The sequence below is a fragment of the Onychomys torridus genome, chromosome 11 (assembly GCF_903995425.1).
Source record: "Onychomys torridus chromosome 11, mOncTor1.1, whole genome shotgun sequence".
In the NCBI taxonomy this organism is placed as follows: domain Eukaryota; kingdom Metazoa; phylum Chordata; class Mammalia; order Rodentia; family Cricetidae; genus Onychomys; species Onychomys torridus.
Genome location: NC_050453.1, coordinates 19,553,923 through 19,569,637, shown reverse-complemented (window position 1 = coordinate 19,569,637; position 15,715 = coordinate 19,553,923).

Genomic DNA, 15,715 nt, shown 5'->3' with positions numbered 1-15,715 from the left:
TGAGCCATTTCTACAGCTCCCAAGGGATGTCTTTCTGTATGCTGTGGATATATGTTGTTCCCATTGGTTAATAAATAAGCTGCTTTGGCCTATTGGCAAGGCAGCTTAGAGGCTGGCAGGAAATCCAAGGAGAGAGACAGGAAAGAGAAAAGCGGAGTCTGGGAAGAAACCAGCCTGCTGTCCAAGGAGCAACATGCCAGCAGACTGGTAAAGCCACTGAACATGTGACAAAAAATAGATGAATAGAAATGGGTTAATTTAAGATATAAGAGCTAGCTGGCAAGAGGCCTGCCATAGGCTATGTACAGTTTGTAAATAATATTAAGCCTCTGAATGATTGTTTTATAAATGGCTGCAGGACCAGATGGCCAGGTGGGACAAGAGGAACTTGGGACCAGAAAAAACTTATGGCTACAGAGAAAGTTAAGAGAATTTCTATCACTTTTGCTCAGTTTCCCTCATTAGTAATAACTAACATGTATTTAGTGGGTTTTTAATATTAGTTTGGCTATTGATAGATGGGAAGGGTTTGTTTTGGCTGAAGTGTTTATTTTTGCCAGTCTGTGTTAAACACTGGCTTACACACTCACTCAATGATATTGTTATCTCTTCTTATTATATGAGAAAACAGATGTTTAGAGATATAAAGTAATTTTCTTCAAAATCCCCTTTTTGGGAAACAGAGGAGCTTAAAATTTTACCCGCACCAATTTGATTCCTGAGTCCACACCATGAATGATCCTCTACAAGAATCTCCAGTGAAAGTAGTGACGAGTCTTGGTAGTTAGTTTAAGAGGAATGAGGAAACTTGAGTATTCAAGAAAGCATTGTGTACAGCTTTGTCTAGATATAACAAGATCCCATATAGCATTATATGTCCTGTTGAGTTTTAAAGACCAATAATTTGTAAATGGCTCCAGTCATGGGATCTTCTCTACAGTTCTTGTGGGATAAGAAGCTTACAATCTGCCAGAGGATTCTGCCAAATGAATCAGAAGAATGAGGAGCCAGTGATTCCATGGTGTGGCAAAGCAATAACTTTATGGACATAAGCTGATAGGGAAGACAGTGAATCAAGAATAATCTTGACCATCTAAAGCAATGAGTGGCCGCAAACTAAGTAGTGCCATCTAAGGTGTGTTGGAAGTAAGGAAAGCTTGAAGGTCAAAGTGGTGGCACACTCTGGGAATCAATATTATTCTTAAATACATGGGGAGTTTGAAGCCAGCTTGAACTACATGAGACAGTCCAAAAATAATAAAGAAAAAGAAAATAGTGGCAGAGGTTGGGGTTATAACATTACATGTCCAAGTGTTGGGTTCTATCCCAGCACCAAAGAAGAAAAGGGGAGAGAGAGGGAGGGGGAGGAAGAAGGATGAAGGGGAAGAAAGGAAGGAAAACTGATTGACAAATGAGTACAGAAGTTCATGGCCCTAATCCAGCTACTCAGGAGGTTGAGGCAGAAGGATTGCAAATTTAAGGACAGCTTAAACTGTATATGGAGACCTTGTCCCAAAAGAAAAGTGGCAGGTTGTGGGCAGAATGGGCTCATGAAATTTAAGAGTATAGAGATGAACTAACTCTAGGTAGTTACAAAGCATGGATGGCCATAGTGGAAGATTTCTCTCTATAGTGATGGCTTCTGAAGTTGAAGGTCATTGAAACTGAGATAAAGAAACTCTAGTGTTCTGAGGTCAATGAAGTATCTACAGCATTATCTGAAAATATCCTGAGCCAGATGTTCATTGCCAATGTGAGCAAGTGCCAGAAGTTCAGGAAACAGCATGACTGGGAAGAAAAAAGATGACATAGCAAGAGAACAGGAGCCTCAGAGACCATTTCATATGAGGGTAACAGAGAAAGGGCTCCAAAAGGACAAAAGAGAGGGAGCACAGAATGTGTCATTAGATATCTGACCCTGGATTATCTTCACAGAAGGGAGAGTTTACAGGAGAATGGAGATTCTGGCAAGGATTGTCGAAAGGACTGGAAAATAAAGCAGGTAATAGGACAAGCCAAGACAAAAACAAAAAACTAGAAACAAATAAGACAGTGTAGTAAATGAACAGTACTCAATGTCCCATCCCTAGAAAACACAACTGAAGACTTGCTGTTATCACCATTCTTACTGATATTGTTGGCGTTCATATTCATATCACATCCTCTTGCATTCAATAAACAAGAAAAGTATCAAAATGATTTAGGTTCTACTTACCAACTAAATATAACATGCTTTAAAGATAACACTATGGTAGATATATAGAATTATTTCCCCAAATCTTTCTATACCTGAGTCCCCAGTCTATGAATATGTTATATGGCATGGTGCTTCTTAGATAAGATTAAATATTTCTGAGATGGGGAGATTATCTAGTGAGTCCAAGTTAATCACAAAGGCTCATGTGAGAGAGAGAGACAAGAGCTTCTAAGTCAATAGCAAGAGATTTCATCTCAGAAGCCGAGGCTCCATGGAGCTGCTTTGAGGGTAGATGTGGTGTGCCTCTGAACATTGAAAAGCATGAAAGTAGACACTTCCTAAAACCATTGGAAAGAGCCAGCTCTGCTGCCTCATAATATTCATCTCAGACTTCTGGTTTGTAAAATGTTAAGATGGTTAGTGTTTCCAACCCTTAAGGTTCTGTTCATTTGTTAAAGCAGCTGAAGGGTGAGATGCATGCCATCGTATTTCATCTGGGATGTTCATGGTCATTTTAGTCCCCTAGAGTTTTTCCCCACAGCCATGGCTGAAGTGTGCTAAAGGAAGAGGGTGAAGAAGAGCACAGAATGTTTCAAGAATAACATCCTGTGATGGTTGATCCTGGTTGACACCTTGACTAGATCTGTAACCAACTGCAAGGTGTTCATCTGAGTGTGTCTCAGGGGTATTTCCTGGAAAGGTTAAATGGCAAGGAAGACCCATCTGTAAGGTAAGCTACCCCTTCCAGTGGCATCTCAGCTATAAGGAGAACCTAGAGGAAGAACGATTGCTTTGTGCCTGCTTACCTTCACCTCATTTACTGTTTCCACTGCTGTCACTGTTGCTGCATCTGTGGTTACCATCCTTTGATCAAATTAGAACTATCTTCTTTGGCTATCCAACGTGGAGCACAGACCAGGGGCTCTGCAGCTGCTGAGGCATGAGTTCCTCATGAATGGAGCAGCCGCTAAGTTCTCAGCTCTTAAATGTAAAGAAGCCAGATGATATTGAATAAAGCGATCTAATAAATCCACCTTCAGCATCTGTTCGTTCTACCAGTTCTGTTCTACTGGAAAACCTTAATATATATGGGGTTGCTGCCATCATAAACCTGGAGCCAGTTTGTGGGAGAGATGTGGAAGAGTCTGAAACTTTGGGCTAGGAAGCCCTAGAACTAGACATTAATTGACCACACTGAAGGGATTTGGGAAGACCAGAAGACAGAGAAAAAGGGAGACTATGGGGCCTTTTTGTTGATTCTTAAACTACACTGGGGGCTGGGCAATAGCTCAGTTGGTAAAGTGCCATCCATACAAACATGAGGGCCTGAATTTGCACCCCAGCACCCATGTAAGAGGCCAGGAGCAGCATTTCTAGCCTGTACTCCCAGAGGTGAGGAGACAAAGACAAGACAGTCTCTGGAGCTTGGTGGCCATCCAGTCTTGTTATATTTGAGAGCACCAGGTTCAGTGACAGACACTGTCAACATCAAATGGAAAGCAATAGAGGAAGTCATCCAACATCAACCTGTGGCCTCCACATGCATGAGAGAGAGACAGAGACAGAGAGAGAGAGGGAGGGAGGGAGGGAGGGAAGGAGGGAGGGAGGGAGGGAGAGGAGAGAGAGAGAGAGAGAGAGAGAGAGAGAGAGAGAGAGAGAGAGAGAGAATTACAAAATTGTTTAGGGTAAGGCAATTTTATACTTTATACAGTCTTATTCAATTGGGCTATCAGAATAAACCCAGTGGAAGATACAAATATCAGCCATGATACTGGCTATCTTTATTCTGTAGCATCCTGAAACCCCATCTGTGATTCAATTCATTGCTGTTTTGAGGCCAAACCCACCCACCTTCCTCTCAGTGGCCAGGATATTTTTTTACCATATCTTATCACATTTGGGGACATAATTAAATTTATTCTAGTCTAGCAGATTTTACTCCCACCAAGCTGAGAATACTTCATAATAATTACTGATGTGATAATAATCACTGGTGATAATTTTTACACAAAACAAAAAAAAAATGTCTAAAATATGTAGGCCACAACACACCCTCCAACAAAAACAAAGTCTCAAAAGACAGAACTATATACTTTGGTCAACATGTATAATAAATATGTCCCCCATGGAACTTCCACACTTCCTTCAGATTGCTGCTCAAAGCTATGCTTCTGCTCCCCATCTTATTTTAAATGATACCCTTTATCTGCCACCTCTGCCCTTGGCTCTCATCTTCCTCTCCTGTTCTTACAGTGCCTATAGCAGCAACTGACACTAATTGCATGGTGAGTTTTTTTTTGTAATTATCTGCTTTTATTCTATAGAAGGTAATCTGGGTCAGAAGTGAAACTCTGCTTAGATCACACATGGTATCTTTCAGATCTAGCACTGTGACTGGCAGAATTTGCTAGGTGACAGCTTTCCAAATGGATCAAGCCAGCAGTGAAACAAACAAAGGAATTGGAATTGAATTTCTGGGAATTGTGCAACCTGCACTGTGGAAATCAGAGGACTCGAAAATTCAAATTAGGCCCACCTTACAGTCCATCCCTACCACTCCTGGATGTTTACTCAAAAGACTCCATGTCACCGGTGGCGCACGCCTTTAATCCCAGCACTTGGGAGGCAGAGTCAGGTGGATCTCTGTGAGTTCAAAGCCAGCCTGGTCTACAGAGTGAGATCCAGGACAGGCACCAAAAAGCTACACAGAGAAACCCTGTCTCAAAAAAAAAAAAAAAAAAAAAAGACTCCATGTCAACATATCATTTCCATATCAATATCAAATATTGCTCTTGTATATAGTCTTTATATTGTATATATATACATAAGGAAGTTGAAGCAAAACTAGGGGACAAAGGTGACTAACAGGGTTGGGGTAGAGGTAAAAAGTAGTAGGAAAGGAGAATATGGCAGATATACACAATGTAAAATATATATACTTGTATGAAAGTGTCCTTATGTAACATAGTACCATATTCAGCAAACACATACAATGAAAATCTCATGGCTACTCATGATATGTCTAACATCAGAGCATTTTCTTAATGTCCCAATCCTGGATTCTCCTATCCAAAAAATTGGGGTGTCCTTCCCTCTGCTCACCTATCATGCCTCAAAAGTGATCAAGTGATTTGCTGATGTGATACCCATGAGCTGTATTTGTTGAGCATGGCATGGTATGTCTACTCACTATGAGCTGAGCTTGTTTTATGACTTGTGTCTTATAGCCACCACATGCCAGTGAAAACAAACTAGAGAGAAAATGATTTGTCCTTCACTGGATAGTTATTTCCAGTGCCCTGGTATTGAATAAGAACAGAAGAAAGCAAACAACAGAGAGACAACATGGTTTGCAAACTTTCCATTTAGCCACTCAGCCACCCCAATAGTAACCAACCTCCAGAATACCCAGCCCCTAAGTCTTCTTGGGTAGGCCAATCAGAAGCTGAACACACTTACAGTCAAACCTACAAGGAACCATTGTTATTAGTAAACAAATGGGTCATCAACAATACAGAAAGGCACAGACTGTGGGATCTGTTGGGTTTGATGCCTACAGCTACCTCCCTGGTATAGAGAATGTCTTTGGTAATTATTACCTCACTGCATCTTTCTTTCAGGAAAGCTTAATTTATCCCAGTGCCAGAAGGACTAAACCAAGGTGTTATTTTATACAATATAAAGGAAATTATTCCTTGCATTCTTAAATCGTGCTATGGCTTTCTATAATATTGCTATTATAACGAGTTGTCTCATTTCATCCTTTAGCAGAACAGTTGGCAATTTACATAACACACTTGGACTTCCATATTGGGTAACTCATTGTCTTTGGCTTTGTTGGACTTAAACTTAAGGACACTGACTAGTGGGCAAGGAGGAGGACCCAGTGATGCACTTACTGCAAAAACACAGTAATGAGTGATCACCGCTATAACATGGACTCTCTTACAAAAAGAACAAGTTCCCTCTAGTCTGGAGTTAGGGAATGCTGTGCTTTCTCCACAGAACTGACCAGCTTTGATCTTGTGGCATCATAATACTTATAATTAGAGCTTTCTTCCTCCCCTCTTCCCCAACACTTAGAATAGATGAAATTCTGTTTTCTCCCCCCAGCAACTGTTTTGATTTTATTATTTTTAAGACAGGGTCTTGCTAAGTTGTCCAAGCTGGCCTGGAAACTCATGATATCCTGATGAGTTCTCAGCCTCCTGAGTCTGGGATTGCAGGCATATATTACAGGTAATGGCTCACAGCTGTTTCAGAGTGTGGTCATATTTCATATTCTCCTACAAATGCTTGCTTTTCAAGATTTCCTAGTATATGTGTTTTTGTAAGGTTAATGCAGTCCTCTTGTAGGAAAGTTCTGTTGTGGAGTGGATAGAGTGTGTGTGTGTGTGTGTGTGTGTGTGTGTGTGAGAGAGAGAGAGAGAGAGAGAGAGAGAGAGAGAGAGAGAGAGAGAGAGAGAAAGCACATATGTGAGTGTGTGTCTGAGTATGTGTGTGTGTGTGTGTGTGAGTGTATATACATGGGTATATGTGTGAGTGTGTATACGTGGGTATATGAGTGAGAGTGTGTATGTGAAGTGTATGTATGTGAGTGTATTGACTATGTGTGAGTGTGTGTATGTGTGTGAATTTTAGTATTTTTAGATTCTCAACAAAACTGAGCAGAAAAGCTGCAGAAGTTTTATTTTTCTGAATTCTACCCGCTCTGACACATTAATAGTCTCCCTGATACCCACACCAACACTAGAAAGTAACTTGTTACAGCTGATGAACTTATGTGACTTGCTGTCACTTGTTACATCTATTACTGTCCATTGTTCCATCGCTGATCTCCTTGCCCTAACCTGATGGAAGAGCTTGGGGAAGGAAGGGTTTAGTCTGGCTCATGGTTTGAGGCTACAGTCCATCCTGGTGGGGAGGGGGTGACAGCAGGATCTTGAAGCCACTAGCCACATTGAGTCTGAGACAGGAAGCAGAGAGCATGAACACTGTTGCTCATCCCCCTTTCTCCCTTTCACCCAGTCCAGGACCTCAGGCCGCTGTATGATACCACCTACGTTTAGGGTTGGTCTTCCCACCTCATTAAGCTAATCTAGAAAGTCCTGCACAGACATGCCCAGAGGGTTTTTTCCATGGCGATTCTAAATTCCATCAAGCTGATCATGGAGATTAATGTCCATGATGGTTGACATTACAGTTAACTCTTTACATTGTACTTTCTCTATATCATCCCTACAGTATCATACAGAGCAGCTTCACTGTCCTGAAAAGTCTGGTATCTACACATAGTGGTTCCAGCTTGAAAGATGACAAAAGCATACACTTTGCTCTCAAATTTCCTTCTTAGTTTCCATGTCTCTTTCACCTGCTTCTGTGATAACCCTCTGGCTGGTAATAAGTCTCTGGTTTTAGAAAAATCAAAGAAGCATGTTCATTTGTCCATTTTTGGTGAGACAGTTTTCAGGAATTTGTAGTTTATAATTTGGTAAAGTTAAAACTCAGAGAAAAGGAAAATGCAGATCCCAAATATTTCAGGAGTGAAGTTCAGTCGCTTGGGTATCAATCAAACAGGCTCTATTTATGTGGCTAAGCTTTGGATATGCACATTGTGTCTGTATTCATTTTGTTAAGAAATAGTTGCATATTGTGTACAGTTGTACTCTCTTTTAATCTAGAAGAACTTCAAATAAAACAGGCTGAAGAATAGCTCGGTAATAGAACATTTCTCTAGAATACTCAAGGTCCAGAGTTCAATCTCCACTGAAAAGGAAAGAAGGAAGGAAGGGAGGGAGGGAAAGGAGAGGATGCACAGCATTTTCTTCCTATCTTCCTAACAATATATATACATACATACATATATGTATATATATATATATGTGTGTGTGTGTGTGTGTGTGTGTGTGTGTGTGTGTGTGTGTGTATGTATATATATATTGGTTTTTCAAGACAGGGTTTCTCTGTGTAACTTTGGTGCCTGTATTGGATCTCACTCTGTAGACAGGCTGCCCTTGAATTCACAGAGATCCACCTGGCTCTGCCTCCCAACTGCTGGGATTAAAGGCATGTGCCTTCAGATATTTTTACACTATGTGTACCCCCAAATATTATTTACCTATTCATGGGCAGTCCATATTTATGTGTTTATTAGAGACAGTAACTTTTTAACTAGGCATATAAAGAACTGTATAAATGATTAAATGAGATATTAATTTGCTCAAATAAATATTGCATAAAAACAGAGATTTCTGATGGGCGGTGGTGGCACACACCCTTTAATCCCAGAACTCAGGGAGGAAGAGGCTGGTGGATCTCTGTGAGTTCCAGACCAGCCTGGTCTACAGAGTGAGTTCCAGGAGAGCTAGAGCTATACACAGAAAGCCTGTCTTGAAAAACCAAGAGAGAGAGAGGGAGAGGGAGGGGGGGGAGACAGACCCTGGAAATAAAGTTGACCTCTGCTCTTTAGACAGGAGCCACAGAGGGTTGGGGAGCAGCAACAGAGGCTAGCGCCCATGGCACAGCACAGAGACGCCCCCATTCTGGCAAGCTCACTCCTCATCTCATCAGTCAAGACATCCTGGGCCTCAAAGATAAGAAAATTGTGTTTGGTAATCTGAGTAAAAACTATCCTCCATTTTTACAGGAAACACACACCCTATGAAGAGCAGAAAGAAAATGGATGTGTAAGAGTCAGCAGGATTTAGATGTCCAGATAAGTAGAGATGAAAGTCTAGCTAAGAGGGTTTGTGATTCTATTACCAGTCCCCATTTTATATTATTAAATAATAGATGATTATGCCTCAGTTAAAATAGGCTCTATAGCTACATGCCATCTGTACTACTGTTTTTATTATGGCAACATCTTTGAAGAATGCATTTGATTTTAAAAAAAGAATATCTGCTTTTACATCTGTTTTTCTACCCCAAAAAAACTGGAAAATCATAGAGGAGAAGAAGAGAGCACAGAGGCACATGTGTTAAACAAAAATTCTCAATGAATAAAATAAGCTGAAAGTCTCTAACAGTCCTCAAAAAGTCTTGTGATGTCAGGGCACATTGGATGAGTTTACACATTGCTCATCCACACAGAGAATGACTCTGACACATTGCTCAGCTAGGAAATTTAATTTCTGCATTCCTGTTCCTCACTTTGAACAAACAATGTTGACTTAATCACCGATGAATAAAAGACACCAGAGATTTGGGAAAAGGATCTGAAAGATTTTAACCACGCAGAACAAGAGATTTTTCTAATGAGGACAGTTATAAATAGCCAACATGTATGAGGAAAAGGCATGCTGAAGTGGCCACTGGGAGCTTCATTATTTTGCTATTCGTTCCCCCACTGAAGGTAGCAGCAACATGATATGGAATACTACTAAATGCTGTTACCTGGGAACCACGGCCGAAAGTTAGAGTCACAGAAAAAATTTCAAATTCACTCATGCCTTGTGACAATTAGATGCTGTCTACAAGATAATTCAAGTGACAGATCATTCTTCCTCTGTTCTAGTTAAATTCAGTTCAAAATGTGTTTTAGATCTGAGGTTCCAGAAGTGCCTTGTTCTTCCAAAGATTCCGCTGGAGGGGAATGACTGACAGATCACACAAGATGCCGCCACACACATCTGTCCTGGAGTGGCACTAAATCCTGAAAGAAATTTCTTAAACTCCCATACTTCACGGTTCAGAGTGCTAAGTCTAGACTTTGTGGCAAAGATTCCAGGCTCTGCAGTTGTCTCACTCAGTTCAAATCTTGATTCTACAGATAAATGGTTTGGGGGGAAAAGCTGGTTATGTCTTGGGCATGAGAGAATTCATTTACAGTGTAACAATTACAGTAACACGTACATCATAGAGGTCTGTGAAGATTATATAGTTCACATGAAGCCACTTAGGAAAATACACTCATCATGCACTGCATACTTACATATAAATATTCTTCGATATTTTTCAACATCTCTTCACCTAGTCAGACACTCCACCATGTTCTTGTCTCACGAGAATTGTATCTGACAAACTTTTCTGGTACCACCCTTTCTTCATCCTCCATTCTGTGCTGCCCTTTGCCAAATAAACACAACTAATCCAACCAGGAAGGCAGACAGTCCTCGGTCTCACATCTTAGCAGTTGTCACACTTTCATTTATGTCAGCTGTGACATTTCAGCTACTGTTTACCATAGCGAAGAGCAAAATAAAAGCACTCTGGGCAATTGGTTATATGCTCTTTCCATCATGGTTAGAATCCTGGTGCTTTAGGGACTGGCCAGAGCAGCTTCAGATGTGTTTCTGAAAGCAGAAACAAACCCACCCATGTAGCTGTCTGCCTGTAGAGAGCATTCTTTCTCTCAGAGATTCTGGTTCAATTCCAAGGCATACCCAAAGGAATCCAAAATAGTAAGGTGGACAATTCCTTTGAAGAGAGCTAAGTTTAGGACTGGGCAGGAGAGTGGGATAGTCTCATAGAAATCTTACCCTCACTTACATTCCTGTATTTTCCTAGGAAATAATCATGACTTCTTTGTCTAAGATGAAGAAATGCAAAGCCAGTCACTAAGGTGAATGAGGAAAGTTGAAGTGAAGCTAGATGGGGTAGTGCATGTCTGTTATTCCAGCATTTGAGGCTGGGATTGCAGGAGGCTCACTGGTTCCAGGCCAGCCTGTGCTATGTAGTTAAGTACTAGGTCGTGAAAAGCTGTCTTAGTTAGGGTTCTGTTGCTGTGAAGAGACACCAAGACCATGTCAACTCTTATAAAGAAAAGCATGTAATTGGGGCTGGCTTACAGTTCAGAAGTCTAGTCCATTATCATCATGGTGGAAAGCATGGTGGCACGCAGGCAAACATGGTGCTGGAGAGGCAGCTGAGAGTTCTACATCCAGATCATCAGGCAGCAGGAAGAGAGAGACACTGGACCTGGCTTGATCACTTTTTCAAAGCCCACCCCTGTGATGTACTTCCTCCAAGGCCACACCCACTCCAACAAGAACACACCTCCCAATAGTGCCACTCCTATGAGCCTGTGGGGACCATTTTCACTCAAACTATCCAGATGGTTTACATATACAAAATAAAATAAAAAAGTAGAAAGACAATTGATGTTCCCATCTATATTAAGTTCACTTGGTCTCCATAGTAACCAAGCCACTCCCTCCTGAAGGCTGTGAAGAGCAGAAGAAACTTAGAATAGTGGGGCCTCCAATGCCTTAGTGGCCATTTGGTCTGCTCATGGACCTGTGTTCAGGAATGAATAATGGACGTGGTGCCTTGGAGTTCATTCTGGTTCTAAAGCTAAGACAGCCACTACTGCGACTACTGGGAAATAAAGTCCTTTGAACGCAGCATTGAGACCCACATTGGCAAGCTGTTCTACAGAGGAAAGAGGGTCCAAGAAAGTACAGGTTTAAAAAGTCCAGGAAGTCCATGAGGGAAGATTTTTAATGATGCACATCCAGTGTTCCTCAATGTGTTTTCCAGTGAAGCCCTGGGGAGCCAGGCTGTCTGGGTTCCTCCTTAGATTAATAGGTTAATGGGCTGGAGAGATGGCTCAGCGATTAAGGGCATCTGACTGCTCTTCCAGAGGTCCTGAGTTCAATTCCCAGCAACCACATGGTGGCTCACAACCATCTGTAATGAGATCTGGCGCCCTCATCTGGCCTGCAGGCATACATGCAGACAGAACACTGTATACATAATAAATAAATCTTTTAAAAAAATAGATTAAACAGGCTTCCTAGATTCCAAAGAGCAAGTCAAAAGGAAGAGGCTGCCTTAAAAGTATCTAGAAAATTGGAATCATAAGGCTAAAGAAAATGATGGTGTGCTGGCTCCCACCTGCAGTGTTAGCACATGGGAGTGCAGAAAGGATGGCCTAGAGTTCAAAGCCAGCCTGGGGCATATAGAGACACCTCCCTCATCAGAAATGATGTCAAAAACTAACTCAGAAGGGAAGAGGACACTTCCCATCTTCCCAGAACTCACAATGATTGCAGCATGAACACTTGGACTGGCAAAGTGCCTGGAAAGGTGGCATCAAAGGATCCATGAAGGAGGGATACAGTAGTCACATGTCCACACTTTGCATTTCCTTCCTGGAGCTGGTGATGAATCAGTGGTGCCAGGAGTTAGACTGTGGAGATGCAGGATGTGACCTCTTAAAAGAAGCAGGAGTCGGGGAAGCTGATGTAAGAATAAAGGAGCATTTGAGAAAAGGGAGGTGTGGGGGGGAACATTTACATTGGATGTTTGAGACTAAAATCAGATGATGCACATTTTTCAGTGTTAATATTCTTTTCAGTGAAAGATAATGCTCTCCTTGGAGCCTGAGCTCTGACTTTTACAGCTTCTGGTTAATGCGTTTTATTCAGTGTACCTTGGGACTCTGTCTACTGTAATGATGCTACTCTGTCTGCTGTAATGATGAAGAGAAGAAAAGAGTGCCTAAAACGTTTTCTGGAGCCTTCAGGCTCCAAATCCAAGTCCTCTCTGTGTAGCACTTCAGCCCTATTTCCTGAGGCTAATTCTACCTGGCTGTTAAAATTCCTCTCTGGTATTTTGCCTATCCTGTCTTTTCTGCCTTGACCTAAGAGACAATCGAAATACATTTTTACAGCATTCTGGTATTCCAGAACATCTTGTTATTCTCTAAGTATCGGGTGTGTGCAGAAGAGTAGGGAAGAAGGATTGTAGGAGCCAGAGGAGTCAAAGACACCAGGAGAACATGGCCCATAGAATCAACTGAGCAGGGCTCATAGGGGCTCACAGGAACTGAAGAGGCAATCAAGCAACCTGTATGGGTCTGAGCTTTGTCATCTGCATACACATATCATCGTGTAGTTTGGTGTTCTTATGGGACTCCTAACAGTTGGAGCAGGGATGTCTCTGGCTCTTTTGCCCACTCTTGGAACCCTTTCCCTCTTACTGGGTTGCTTTGTCCAGCCTCAATATGAGGGTTTGTGCCTAGTCTTACTGTAACTGGTTAGGCCATGTTGGGGTGCTATCTCTGGGAGGCCTGCTCTCCTTTGAAGGGAAATGGAGGCACAGTGGATCTGGGAGAGAGGGGATGTGGAGGGGTAAGGGACAGAAAACTGCAGTCAGATGTAATGTATGAGAGAAGAATAAATAAAATAATAATCAGGTGTGTTCATCATGTATCACGACAATGAAGACCTGAGGTAGTCAACTTGTCTCAACTCACAGTTTGGGAGGTTCTAGTCCACGGATGGATTGGAACTGTAATAGGACATCACGGTGCAGGTACTTGGGAAGACATCCACTCACAACAAAGCTGTGCAGGGAAAGAGAAAGACACTAGTTCTCATGTTCACCTTTAGGGTTATTCTCCAATGACTGAAAGACCTCCCTTGAGGCTCCACCTGCTAACATTGCCACTCAGGAAGCAAAATCTTAAGTACCTATTCCTTTGGACATTCTACATGTAAACACACCACACCAAGGATTTTCTGGTGTTTCTCTTTGTATAACAAACACTATTATTTGGGTATTTTGAAAGTTTAGATTACATGCATTATAAAATACTCAGAAAGTTATTCATTGCATTAATTTCATATCGAATATGAATGAGAAAGTAAAAACCACTTGGGAGTGCATAACTTTCTGTAAAAAAAAATATTCAGAATTCTGTTTGGTTATATTATTCCCAATTTCCCAATGAATAATAAAGCTAAGCCTGTTTAGTTTTGTTTTGTCTCCTTAAGGAATATTTGTTTTCCCCATATTTGCCTCAGCCCAGCCAGTTTCTAGAAACCCTTAATATAAATTTGAATGAAATGGGCATGGTAGTTTAGGAGGTGACAGGAGGAAAATGGAGTAGGACAGAAGGATTATGGAGAGTGGACTGGGGAGTTGCTCAGTGGTTAAGAACACTGGCTGTTCTTGTAGAAGACCTGGGTTCAATTCCCAGCACCCACATAGTGACCCACAACAATCTGAAATTCCAGTCCAGGGGATCAGATGTCTTCTTCAGACTTCATGGTGCACCAGGCACACACATGATACACAGACACACATGTAGAAAAACACTCATACAAAAAAAATAATAATAACAATAAAAAGAATAATGATGATGATTATAAAGTTTTCTTTTAAAAAAAGAAGAGTTAGAGAAAAAGGGATAAAAATATTTGAAGAGACTCATGAAATTGTGTTTCTTTTTGTCCCTTTTCTTCTCTGAGAAGTACAAATCTATTTTCTCAGAAATAAGCTCTTTTTGCATACCAGAAATTACTTCAACTTCTTCCCCAATTACTCCAAGGGGATTTGGGTTAGAGAGGTAAAAGAATAGCTCTTCGCTAACTCACTCTCAAGTTTATTTTCTCAGGGCAAAGTATAGAAGGTTCTGGCACCATGGTAATGGCAACTTTTATAAAATGCTGTTAATGATAGTGCAGGTGCCAATGTTGTAAGATTATGAAAATAAATGCAGCCAAGGTTCTGTTACAGGTTCCAATGCTGACTATTTGAAATTATAAACATGGCTGCTCTTGTGGCCTTTAATGTCATCACCAAGGTCATCAAACTGATGACCCTCATCACAGCAGGTGCCGAATGAGGACATCTACTCTGAGCCTGGTTGCCACAAGATGGCTTCTACTCTAACTAGAAAGTGTTCCCACTCTAGATGGCACTTGGATGCTGGTATTACTGCTCTTGTTCTCAACTCTGGCAACAGACCATGAACTAAAGAGAGCTTCGTAGGTATTATCTGGAAGTGGGATGAAGATTAAACATAGGGGTTTGGAACCTAAGTGGTATTCTACTCCTCCACCATCAGCCCCAGTACAATAAACTTTAGCAAACAAGCCCAACGTCCATCAGTGAGGATTGATGAGATACATCACAGTATCCATACACTCTAAAGAAGTGAGACAATCCATTTATATGTATTGTCTTCCCAGCTCATTAAAATGACAAGGGCAAGTCTAAGCCATCACTGTGTAAGCCCATTTTCAAAATGAAGACTCTTTAACTATTCTATTGTTTTTGACTGTTCCTCACTTCCATACCTCAGTGAAAATGAATTAGAAGGTCTGGAAATGTCATTGGCTTATCTAACAGAAATGCTTGAATGCACATGAAATATATTTGGGCATATTTGGTACCCATTTTTTAAGTATAAAAATAAACTCAGAAGCAAGCTATGAATTGAATGCAAAATGCTTTTTGTCAGGAGCAGGCTGCCTGCCAGTGTACAATGCCAAATTCAAGTAAGCCAGCTGAGGGGGGTGCATCTGAGAGGAGAGGAAAAGCCCACACAGTCTGTAAGAAGGGGTGACTCTTCTCAGTGGGGATGAGACACAAAGCATTGCAACCCTGGCCATCCTGATAATGCTCACATACAGCCTCCCCAACTCAGATTCATCTGAGTCCAGAGGTGGCCTCTTATCTCCCACTTCCCTTGTCTAAGAGTCCACCAGAGTTCTTTTGTCTTCAGCTAGTGAGAAATAAGAAACAGGCCTGAGTGACCTTGCCTTTGAGCAGCAGGCCCCTGCCCCA